General features: G+C 43.5%; 1 pseudogene; it reads right to left on the bottom strand.

The window, feature by feature from the left end:
* Positions 1-246: 246 nt before the first annotated feature.
* LOC102841918 lies at positions 247-2,526 on the bottom strand (annotated as a pseudogene).
* Between the last annotated feature and the right edge of the window lie 7,898 nt (positions 2,527-10,424).

Below are 10,424 nucleotides of genomic sequence, written 5' to 3'. Positions count from 1 at the left end.
ATTTATGAGAACTTTCTGTATTACAGTTTTCTTTGAACCTAAAACTGCTCTACAAATAGTTTATATATAGACCAACAACTTAGGCAAACCGATAATTTAACTGTTTTTACTTTAAAAACAACAACAACACAACACATAGCATGTGGCATATATAAAGCTTGCTCACATTTTAAAACATGAAGTAAAAACTCAGACTACTTTGGGTTCAGTGCTCTTTTGTTTTTAAACAAGAGGGTAGGCAACAGCTTAAGACTCAGGATTTGGAAAGGTTGATGTACCTGTCTTCATTTTACCTTTCGACTGGCTGCTTCTGTACCACTGATGACGGGGCTGAGCTATATGTGTGGCTGCCTTGGCCTCAGCCACTAGCTGTGGCAAGATTTTCAACTGCTTCACCTGTGGCTGCTGCTGTGGAAAGGCAGACGGGACCTTGAATCTCGGCTGAGGCAGGCTGTGTTCAGGTCTCTTCTGGCACAATGCAGCTGCCTGTGAAGGCACAAAATGGTCTGGTTGGGGTAGCTTAATTAGAACACCTTGTTGAGTGGGTAAGGCCTGTGCCTGACTGGTTGAACCTTGTAAAAAGCCTTGTTCAATAGCCTGTTGAGGGAGAGTTGGGCGATGCTGAGGAAACTGTACTATCAACTGAGAGAACGGCTGTTGCTGCTGCGAGACAAATATTAGTTGACCATCTGGAAGTTGGACTAGAGTTAAAGGTTCAACAACTGAAGGCTTATTTACAACCAATGGAACACTTGCTTGAGAACCTGTCTGCACTACACTTGGCACTTCAGTTGGTAGAACTCCTGAAGGTAGACAGCCACTCTGATGTACTTCTGCAGGAGTTTTGGCATCAGGGCTACGATCCAGGACAGGGTTGGAACCATTCCCTGAAGCTTGTGTTATACACACAGAGTCCCCAGTATTGATAGAGTTCAGTCCAGCAAAGTTTGCCATCACTGGCGTGGTTAGGGTTCTTTGTGCTGAGCTGGTAAATGATGTGACCATTGGAGAAAGTGTGCGAACTTGATTGAAGTGTACAGATGATTTCTGAGAAGAAATTTGTGGCTTAGAGGTAGAAGTAGTTGCAGGTTTAAGAAAGCCGCTTGCTTGTTGTGGAGTAGAATAGTTAACTGCAGAATTACTTCCTGAGCTTGACGGAAGCTGGATGGATTGAGATGAGTGTTGTACATTCTTCGATACTGAAGTGTGAACGGACACTCTCTGAGGTTGTTCTGTTTCTTTCCTTGGAGAAAGTTGACATAGACTGGCTGAACTATTGGAACTGCATAACTTCTTGACAGGACATTCGGCTTCCTTCTGGACCAAGTCCTGATGCTCAGCAGCAGTCTTTGCTTTGTTCGTGATCCAATCTAATAGACCATCCGTGGAGAAGTGGGATAGAGGTCTCTTACTATCACTTTCTTCATCTTCTTCATCAGGAAGTATTGTCCCAGAGAGAAGTGGGTCATTAAGTGACGGCATGACATTCAGCAGTACTTGCTGATACTGAGCATCAGTTTCACAGTCAAATAAGTAAGCATCATCTACCTCACAATTTGCCTCAAGACTTGGGTGTGAGGCATCATGTGCGATGAACTCTTCCAGCATCTCATAATTCTCCACATCCACTTCAAAAGGCATGGCCAGATTATAAGGGCACATATCCACACAATTCCCTGCATTTGAAGTTGTGAGGTCATTTTGCTGACCTGCGTTTCTTTCCTCAATTTTTTGGCAAGGAAGGAATGAGCTTGGCTGAGGTGGTGGTGGACAATGAAACAGCTCTGGCTGCTGGTTCTGAGGGGACCTCTTGAAACCCTCTTTCAGTGGGTAAGTGTTCATCTTTTGCTTGTTACAGATCAGACTGCTTTCAGCGCAGGCTACTGCTACAGAAGGATCAAGACACTGGGGTTCAGATGTAGCTAAGCTCAACTGGTTCTCAGGTACACGGCCGTCTTCCTGAGTCCATTTGGGGTCATTACTTGCTATTGTAGGCACACCAGAGGTTAAAATCTGCATTATTGGATATAAGATAACATGTCTACTTTGGTAGCTAGGTGCTTGCATATTACGGCACTGCCTATAGTCACGAACTTCTGCAATGACACATCCAGAGTAAAAAATACTCACTGGAGATTTTTCCAGGAGATCAATCAAAATAGGAGGCAATTCTTCTGCATCCAAGTACTCAAGCATTTCTCTTTCTTCATAAGGCAACCGAATGGCTACAGATTCTGAACCATCTCCCCTCCTGAGCATCACAGAATAGCCACCACCGCCAGGATATAGGTTGACCACTAAAAGTGACAAGCGCTCTCGCATAACAAGCTTCTCTAATAAGTTCACATTTCTTAATTCTTGCATAGTCTTGGGCTCTTTTTTATATTCTTCCGCATATAAACCACAAAGTTTTTGAAATATCGATGTTTTCATGCTATTTAAATATTTCCTAATTAAAACTCTCTTCTGGACACATTCAATGACATTGTCTGCACGATCCAAAGCTTCTTTTAAAGCTTGATACATTGTAGTATAATACGGGGCCCTAAAAGAAGAGAAAAAGTATGTATGCTGAAGAAGTGGGTGGAAAGCATGTCTTTAATCTCAGTCATCTACTACGAAAGGCAACTTCGACCTGGAGCCACCAAGCGGCCTTTAATCAGTATGTTGTGGTTATTAAGTGCCTTCGAGTCAATTCTGACTCATAGCAACCCTGTACACGGTTTCTAAGGAGCTTGAACTGGTGAGCTTGAAGCGCCGCCAGTGCGGTTCAAATCGACCTAACTTTATCCCCTCCCACAGCGCCACACCAGTATGGATACCGAGAAACCTGCCTGCCACCAAAGAAGTACTACACATGATTATTTAAGTCTTCTAAACAAAATTCTGTTCAGTTTTCTACACGAAATTATCTTGAATTCATTATAAATATGAATACCTGTTCGGCGTTGCTACTGAGCGTTCCGACGGTGCCACGACAGGTTCACCACGACATGGCGGCTTGTTTCTACGTAGGCGCCAAAGCACGACATATGACGCACAACGCACAACGCATGATGCATGACGCATGGCATATGGTGCACAACATAGGTGACGCCCCCAGTTCCGGGTGGCTGACTCAGCATAGCTTTTCTTTTCGATTGATGTCAAAGACATACACGCAAAACTATGAGCAACCGTGGAAAATAGAGATACTTTTTTTTGGTATAATTATGTACCAGTTTTCTCAAGAATGTCAATGACCAGAAAGGCATAAAAAGTTGTAATTGTTGCTGCGCGTGTGTGCGCGTGTGTGCGCGCGTGCACATGCACGCAATTCATTTTGCAGGTATCTTTACCAAGAATTCTTCAGTGTTTGGAACCTCTTACCATCAATGGCAAGGAATCTGGTAGCGTAGTGGTTATGAATCGGGCTGTGAACCTCAAGGTCAGCAGTTTGAAACTACCAGCTGTTCTGCGGGAGAAAGATGAGGGCTTTCTGCTCCCGTAAAGATTTACAGCCTCGGAAACCCTGTACAGGGTCGCTATGAGTCGGACCCGACTCCACGGCACCTAACAACAACAACAACATAAAAGCTCGTAAGGAGCTCTGATAGCGTAGTGGTTACGAATTGGGCTGCGAACCGCAAAGAGAAAGATGAGACTTTCTGGTCCCGTAAAGATTTACAGCCTCGGAAACCCTGTACAGGGTCGCTATGAGTTGGAACCGACTCTGCGGCACACAACAACCACAACAATAAAAGTTCATTGAAAAACTCTATTTTTCCACAAGCTTTTTGGAGCATGCTAGGAGTCCTGGTGTTGCACTGTGGGTTAATGCTCCAGACTGCAAAGCCGTTTAAACTACAAGGTCGGTAGTTCAAGCTCACCAACTGCTCCTTGGAAACCCTATAGAGGGTCGCTATGGGTCGGAACTGACTCGACGGCACTTAACAACAACAGTATCTTGCTGTTCTGTGGTAGACTTAGTAATATTACAATATTCATAGAATAGAAAAGTCTCAGTAATGAGAAGACTACAAGAGACATTGATGAAACTACTGAATTAGAGGGTGTGGCGCTGTGGGTTAATGCGCCAGACTGTAAAGCCATTTGAACTGCAAGGTTGGTGGTTCAAGCTCACCAGCTGCTCCTCGGAAACCCGGTACAGGGTCGCTATGGGTCGCAATCGACTCCACGGCACTTAACAACAACAACAACAACAACAACATGAATAAATAAATAAATTAATAAAAAAATAGTTTAAATACCAATAGTAATGATGATTATTATGTATTGCAATATAATGAAGTAAGATTAAAAATTACTTCAATGATAGAGTTCATTCATTGACAGAGAAAGATCTTCAGTAGCATTTCAAGGGTCTGTGTGTAAATGGAGCACATCAAAAGGTTTGAAATGGTTTAGTTTCTTTTTTCTTTTAAACATCCTTCCTTGCCAGTCTTTTTTTTTTTTTTTTTTCTTTCCACATGCCTAAATGTAGGCTATGAAGAACTGAAAAACTAAGTCATATTTTGCTGTTCATAAATCCAAATACCCAAGTTAAATCATGTATGAATTAATGAGATCGTAACGGTATGCCTCTAAGGAGCTGAGGAAAAACATGAGCTCAGAGCCTCAGTGAAAGTACTTCCAATCATTCTTCCACTGTGACCAGATGCACTTAGCTACCTAGTGGACTCTTCCAGGCTATCACCTACGTTGATCCCATACCCCTCGGAACTTAGGAATTTGTTATGTGCTGGGTCTGAAAAGGTGTAAGTTATGTAGCAGTATGCCATTTGACTCGGGAAGCTAATTAGAAAGGGACAGATCTGCTTTATGGGGCTTTTGTTGGATGAGAAATGGCTGAGGCTGTAGCAGGACCCTGAGGGCTATAGACCTGTGTGCTTGAGTCCAATTGTCATTTGAAATAAAGAAGTCCAAGGCTTCTGCTGACTGCTGCTAGCCTGCACACTCGGCTTCCTAACTTTCTACCATGGCAAAGGAGCAAGTCTAAAACAAAGCGGAGGCAAGTGAGGTGCCTAGGACACACCAAGGAGGCACTCACTCTCAAGGTTGTGCAAAAACCCTGCAAGCCCTGGGCCCCTCCATTCCCTCATTTCATTATAATTGAATTGAGTTTTTGCAATTTCTCCATGTCTTGCCTCTGAATTCACTGAGGACAGGGACTGTGTTTCTCTATCTTTGTCTGGTCACCAAGTTGTTCACTCCTTGCTATATAACAGGACTCCTGGTAGGACACTGTAGGATCAGCACTGGACTGCGAACCACAAGGTCAACAGTTCAAACCTACCAGTTGCTCCTCAGAAACCCTACACAGGGTCCCTATGAGTCTCAGTCGACTGGATGGCCCTTACCAACACAGAAAGAACAAGCTAATTCATTCATTGATGAGTGACTCTGAGCTCCAGTTTCCTCAACTCAGGACTCATGAATACTTCGTGGAGTAAATGTTTTATCCTCTTTTTAGAGTTGAGAAAAGGACACATAGCCAGGTGCTTTAGTATGGCAGAGTTTCTCAACCTGGACACTATTGACTTTGTCATAGGGGGTATATCCTGTGCTCTGTAGGATGTTTAGCAGCATCCCTGGCCTTCACCCACTCAATGCCTTTAGCACTCGACTTGTGGTTAGTTTACTCTAAAAAGTTATTGGTTTTCTTAAGTGACAATTCCAAGAATAAATGACTGCAGGCATGGCTTGGTCCAGGAACTCACATGATGTTAGACCCTTCTTTCCATCTTGTGGCTCTGCTACCCTTTGTATTGAGTTCATTCTCAGGCAAGCTCCCCATTTATAGACCAGCTTAGTAGGCTTTGCTTAAAGAGAGGTCGCTTCCTCAGTTGTTCCAGCAGAAACTATCCAAATTCAGTCCCCGTCATACTAGCAGTCTGGCAACTCACACCGACTGAGAATGCCACCCAGAGTTTGACAACCAAAAAAGTCTCCAGACATTTCCAAACATCCCCATGAGAGCAAAGTTGCCCAATCCCTTTCCCCTCGCCCCCCGCAACCCCCGCCACTGAGAAACACTCTACTACCCTGCTGCATACGTCATGAGTGTGATCCAAATAGTCCCTCTTAGCTGAGGTTCCAGAGGCAATCTCACTGTGTAGAGAGGTGTTTCTGCCCATCCAGTCATGTGATCAAATAATGGATCTTCAATTTTTACACTGACTGTGTCTTGAGTGGGGCTGTCCCAGAGGCAGACCCTGAGACCAGGATGTTAGCATAAGCAGTTTATTTAGGAGGTGATCCTGAAAAGCACTGGTAAGGGGAAGTGGGTGAGAAGACAATAAAAAGGTGTGTTCAAGAGCAGAAGACTGCTGTGGGCAACTGGTCCCAGCTGGGGACCTCTGGGAGACAGTACAGGCCAAGTCAGAGTTGTTCTACCTAGAAGCAAGGAAGCTGGGTCATTTATGCATCCACTCCTGTTTCTCATTGGTTGAGGACTACTTCAGGGGGCATTCCTCCTTGATACTTTTGGCTGCCATGGACCAGGGCCACCCAGGCTGAAGAGGCCCAAGATGCCCTCAGGTAGGGTTGCAGGTAGCAGCAGGAAGACTCTGTCTGTGGGTCAGACTCTGAGTGCCACGGGGAGGTTGGCTGGAGCACAGGCAACATCTGCTACATCTAAGACTGAAAGTAAGTAGAGAGCTCGGCCTTTTTTCCTAACGAAGTAAATAGAAGAGTGAATTATGTACTATCTGTGGACATATGGAGAAGTGAAATCCTCCTCCATCCAAGTGAAATGGCCAATTTTATGTGAGTTTTTTTCAGTTGTTGAAGCAAACAAGGCCAAAAGCAGAGGGTGTGACCCAGTCCTCACTCCCCACAGGGAAGACCCCAAGGCTTCCTGGGCCACAGCTGTGCTGGATGAAGCTCTGAACCTGGGGGATGTGGTCCAGCTCCCATTTTCCGGCCTGGCTGTGCTGTCGTGGCTTGGCCATCCCCTTCACTTGAACTGCCTAATTGCCTGGTCTTTCCACAGATGAGGTTGTTTCTAATTACTCTGAGCACACACCCTCCTTCAAGCCTTCTAAACACGTTAATGAGCACACACACAGGCTGATTATAAGGACTCCAACTGCCACCTCCCCTAGAGAAGCTCAGCGGAGAATAGCACACACTGAGAAAGTAAGTCATGGCCAGACTAAGGTATGCTAGCGGAAGAAGAGAATTGAATTAATTGCAAGGTAATCAACCGAATTTACACTTTGGAAACTGGTTTCTTCTATATCCTTTAAAATATAAAGCATTATATCTTGCTGTTGTTAGATGCCATCTCATTGGTTCTGGCCCATAGTGACCCTTCGTACAGAAAGAAGCACATCCCAGACCTGTGGCATCTTCACAATCATGGCGATGTTTGAGTCCACTGCTGTAGCCATGGTGTCAATCTATTTAATTGAGGGTCTTCTTGTTTTCTCTCACCCTGTAACTAACAAGCAGTATGTCCTTCTCCAGAGACTTGTCCCTTCTGATTATATGTCCAAAGTAGGTGAGAAAAAGTTTCACCATCTTTGCTGCTAAGGAGCATTCTGGCTGCGCTGGTTCCAAGATCTATGGTACATTCAATAGTCAATATTCTTCATTACCATCATGATTCAAAGGCATCAATTCTTCTCCAGTTGGCAAGGCCAGTCATGCACCTTCACTGTCCTTCCTCTAGGGTATATCAACGCTTCAGCCCTATATTATAATTTAGTTCATAGGAACCTTGATTGCCCTTTTCTTCCACAAGATGTAAAATGACCTAGTTAGGAAGAAGTATCAATGACTCTACACTATTTGGTAAAACACTTACATGCTTATTGTTGTTGTTAAGTGCTATTGAGTCGGTTCTGACTCATAGCGACCCAGTATAGGGTTTCTGAGGAACATCTGGTGGGTTTGAACTGCTGATCTTGTGGTTAGAAGTCCAGTGCTTATCCTACAATGCCACACCAGGATTCAATTTACATGCTTGTTGTTAAGTGCCATCGAGTTGGTTTAAACTCATAACAACCCTGTTTAAGATTTCCAATCCTTTAAATCTTTGTGGGAGCAGAAAACCTCATCTTTCTCCCAAGGAGCAACTGTTGGGATTTAACCACAGTCCTTGTGGTTCGCAATCCAGTGCTTATCGTTATTGCTGTTGTTAAATGTCTTCGAGTCACTTCCAACTCATAGAGAACAGCTGGTGAGTTTGAACCACCGACCTTGCAGTTCAAACTGACCTCATGGTCTGGTGCTTATCCAACAGTGCCACACCAGCTTACTGTACTGTAAGAGAGTAACCTAACAAAAGTTCAAGCACCTCCTACATAAGTGAAGTTTCTAGAGATCCAGTGGTATGGGGCATGTCAAGATAATCTTTATAAAGTAAATAATAATTTACTGCACCTGGCCCCCCTACAACTAAAAAGGTGGCACAACACCTAATGGGCCTCTTAGGGTTTTGGAGGCAACATATTTCTCATTTGGGTGTGCTACTCCAGCCTTATTTATCAAATGGCTCATAAAGCTGCTAGTTTTGAGTGGGACCCAGAGCAAGAGAAGGCTCTGCAAGAGGTGCAGGCCGTGGTGCCAACTGTTCTGCCACTTGGGTAATGTGATCTGATGGTGCTTGAAGGGGCAGTGGCAGACAGATGCAGTTTGGGGTCTCTGGCAGACCCTATTGTTGATCACAGTGCAGACCCTGAGAGTTTCGGAGAAAAGGCCTGACATCCTCTGCAGATAACTATTCCCTTTTGAGAAATACCTTTAGGGTTGCTACTAGGTCTTACTAGAGACTGAATGCTTAACCATGGGCCACCAAATCACTATGTGGCTTGAGCTTCCCATCATGAATTGGGTGTTGTATGACCCACATAGTCATGAAGTTGCATGTAACAGCAGCATTCCATCATCAAATAAAACATGGTCACTATGGGTCAGGACTGACTCGACGACACTTAACAACAACATACAAAAGTGTAGCATAAATTCAATAAAACCCACCCATTTCAATGTGCACTTCTATGAGCTTTGACAAAATGCATACAGTCAAGTAACCACCTTAAAAATCAAGCTATAGAATTTTGGAAAATAATTTCAAAACCTCATGGAATCCAGACTTTCTGGATCCATTGAAGATGAATGATTCCCTGAAACTATTGCTCTGAGATAATATTTAAACCTTGTTGTTGTTGTTGTTGTTATGTGCCGTGGAGTCGGTTCCGACCAATATAGACCCTATACAGGGTTTCCGAGGCTATAAGTCTTTGCGGGAGCAGAAAGCCTCATCTTTCTCCCGCGGAGCAGCTGGTAGTTTCGAACTGCTGACCCTGAGGTTCACAGCCCGATTCGTAACCACTACGCTACCAGAGCTCCTTGTTTTAAATCTTAAGCCCCCCAAAATAAAATCCCCTGCAATTTTCTTTAACGCAAACAATTGTTTAGCTTACTAAAGAATGTCGGCCCTGAGTATTGTACTCTTTCACACGACTAGCTAAATGGGATCAAATTGTTAACAGCAACTAGAAAGGTTTAATAGGAAGCTTAGGGGGCAGTGAGTTTATGGTAATTGGGGAAGGAACAATTCAGAAAAGGGGAGTGAGAATCATTGTACAACTTGAAAAATGTAATCAGTGTTAATTAATTGTATATGTTGTTGTTAAGTACCGTGGAGTCGGTTCCGACTCATAGTGCCCCTGCACAGAGTTTTCGAGGCTGTAAATCTTTATGGGAGCAGAAAACCTCATCTTTCTCCCCAGAACGGCTGGTAGTTTTGAACTGCCGACCTTGAGGTTAGCAGCCCGATTCGTAACCACTATGCTAGCAGAGCTCCTTAATTGTATATGTAGAAATATGGAATTGCTGTATGTGCTGCTATGTATATTTTCAGCAACAACAAAAAAATTTATCTACCGGACAGTCTGACTCTTGAAGAAATGCAGAGGCTAGCAGTGACTGCTTATTTTAAAAATATTTTCAATCATATTTATTCCTTTGTTGTTGTTGTTGTTGTTAAGTGTCATCGAGTCAGTTCTGACTCATAGCAACCTGTATAGGGTTTCCGAGAAAGAGCTAGTAGGTTTGAACTGCCAGTCTTGTGGTTCACAATTCAGTGCTGATCCTACAGTGCCACACCAGGAGTCCATTAGAAAGAAAAAAAAAATCAAAACATCAACTGGATAATATTAGAAAGAATAACCAAAAGATACAAAGGAACAGTGTTACATATAATATGAAATTTTAAATAGAAATCTTAGTCTAATGATTGATCAAATTATGTATGTGACGTGGGATAGTGGCTCTCTGATCATACAAGGAGAACATGAAAATAAGTTTTAGAATTTCAGTGGTTGTTCATAAAAGAAGTTTATACTGGGCCCAGGAAAAAAACAATCCTGGACTGGAAAAATAAAATAAAACTTGGAGGGAAAGGGTGCATGCAG

The sequence above is a fragment of the Chrysochloris asiatica genome, unplaced genomic scaffold, assembly GCF_000296735.1.
Source record: "Chrysochloris asiatica unplaced genomic scaffold, ChrAsi1.0 scaffold00018, whole genome shotgun sequence".
Classification (NCBI taxonomy): Eukaryota; Metazoa; Chordata; class Mammalia; order Afrosoricida; family Chrysochloridae; genus Chrysochloris; species Chrysochloris asiatica.
The sequence above is the reverse complement of the archived record's forward strand: the minus strand, read 5'-3'. Positions and strand labels throughout refer to the sequence as shown.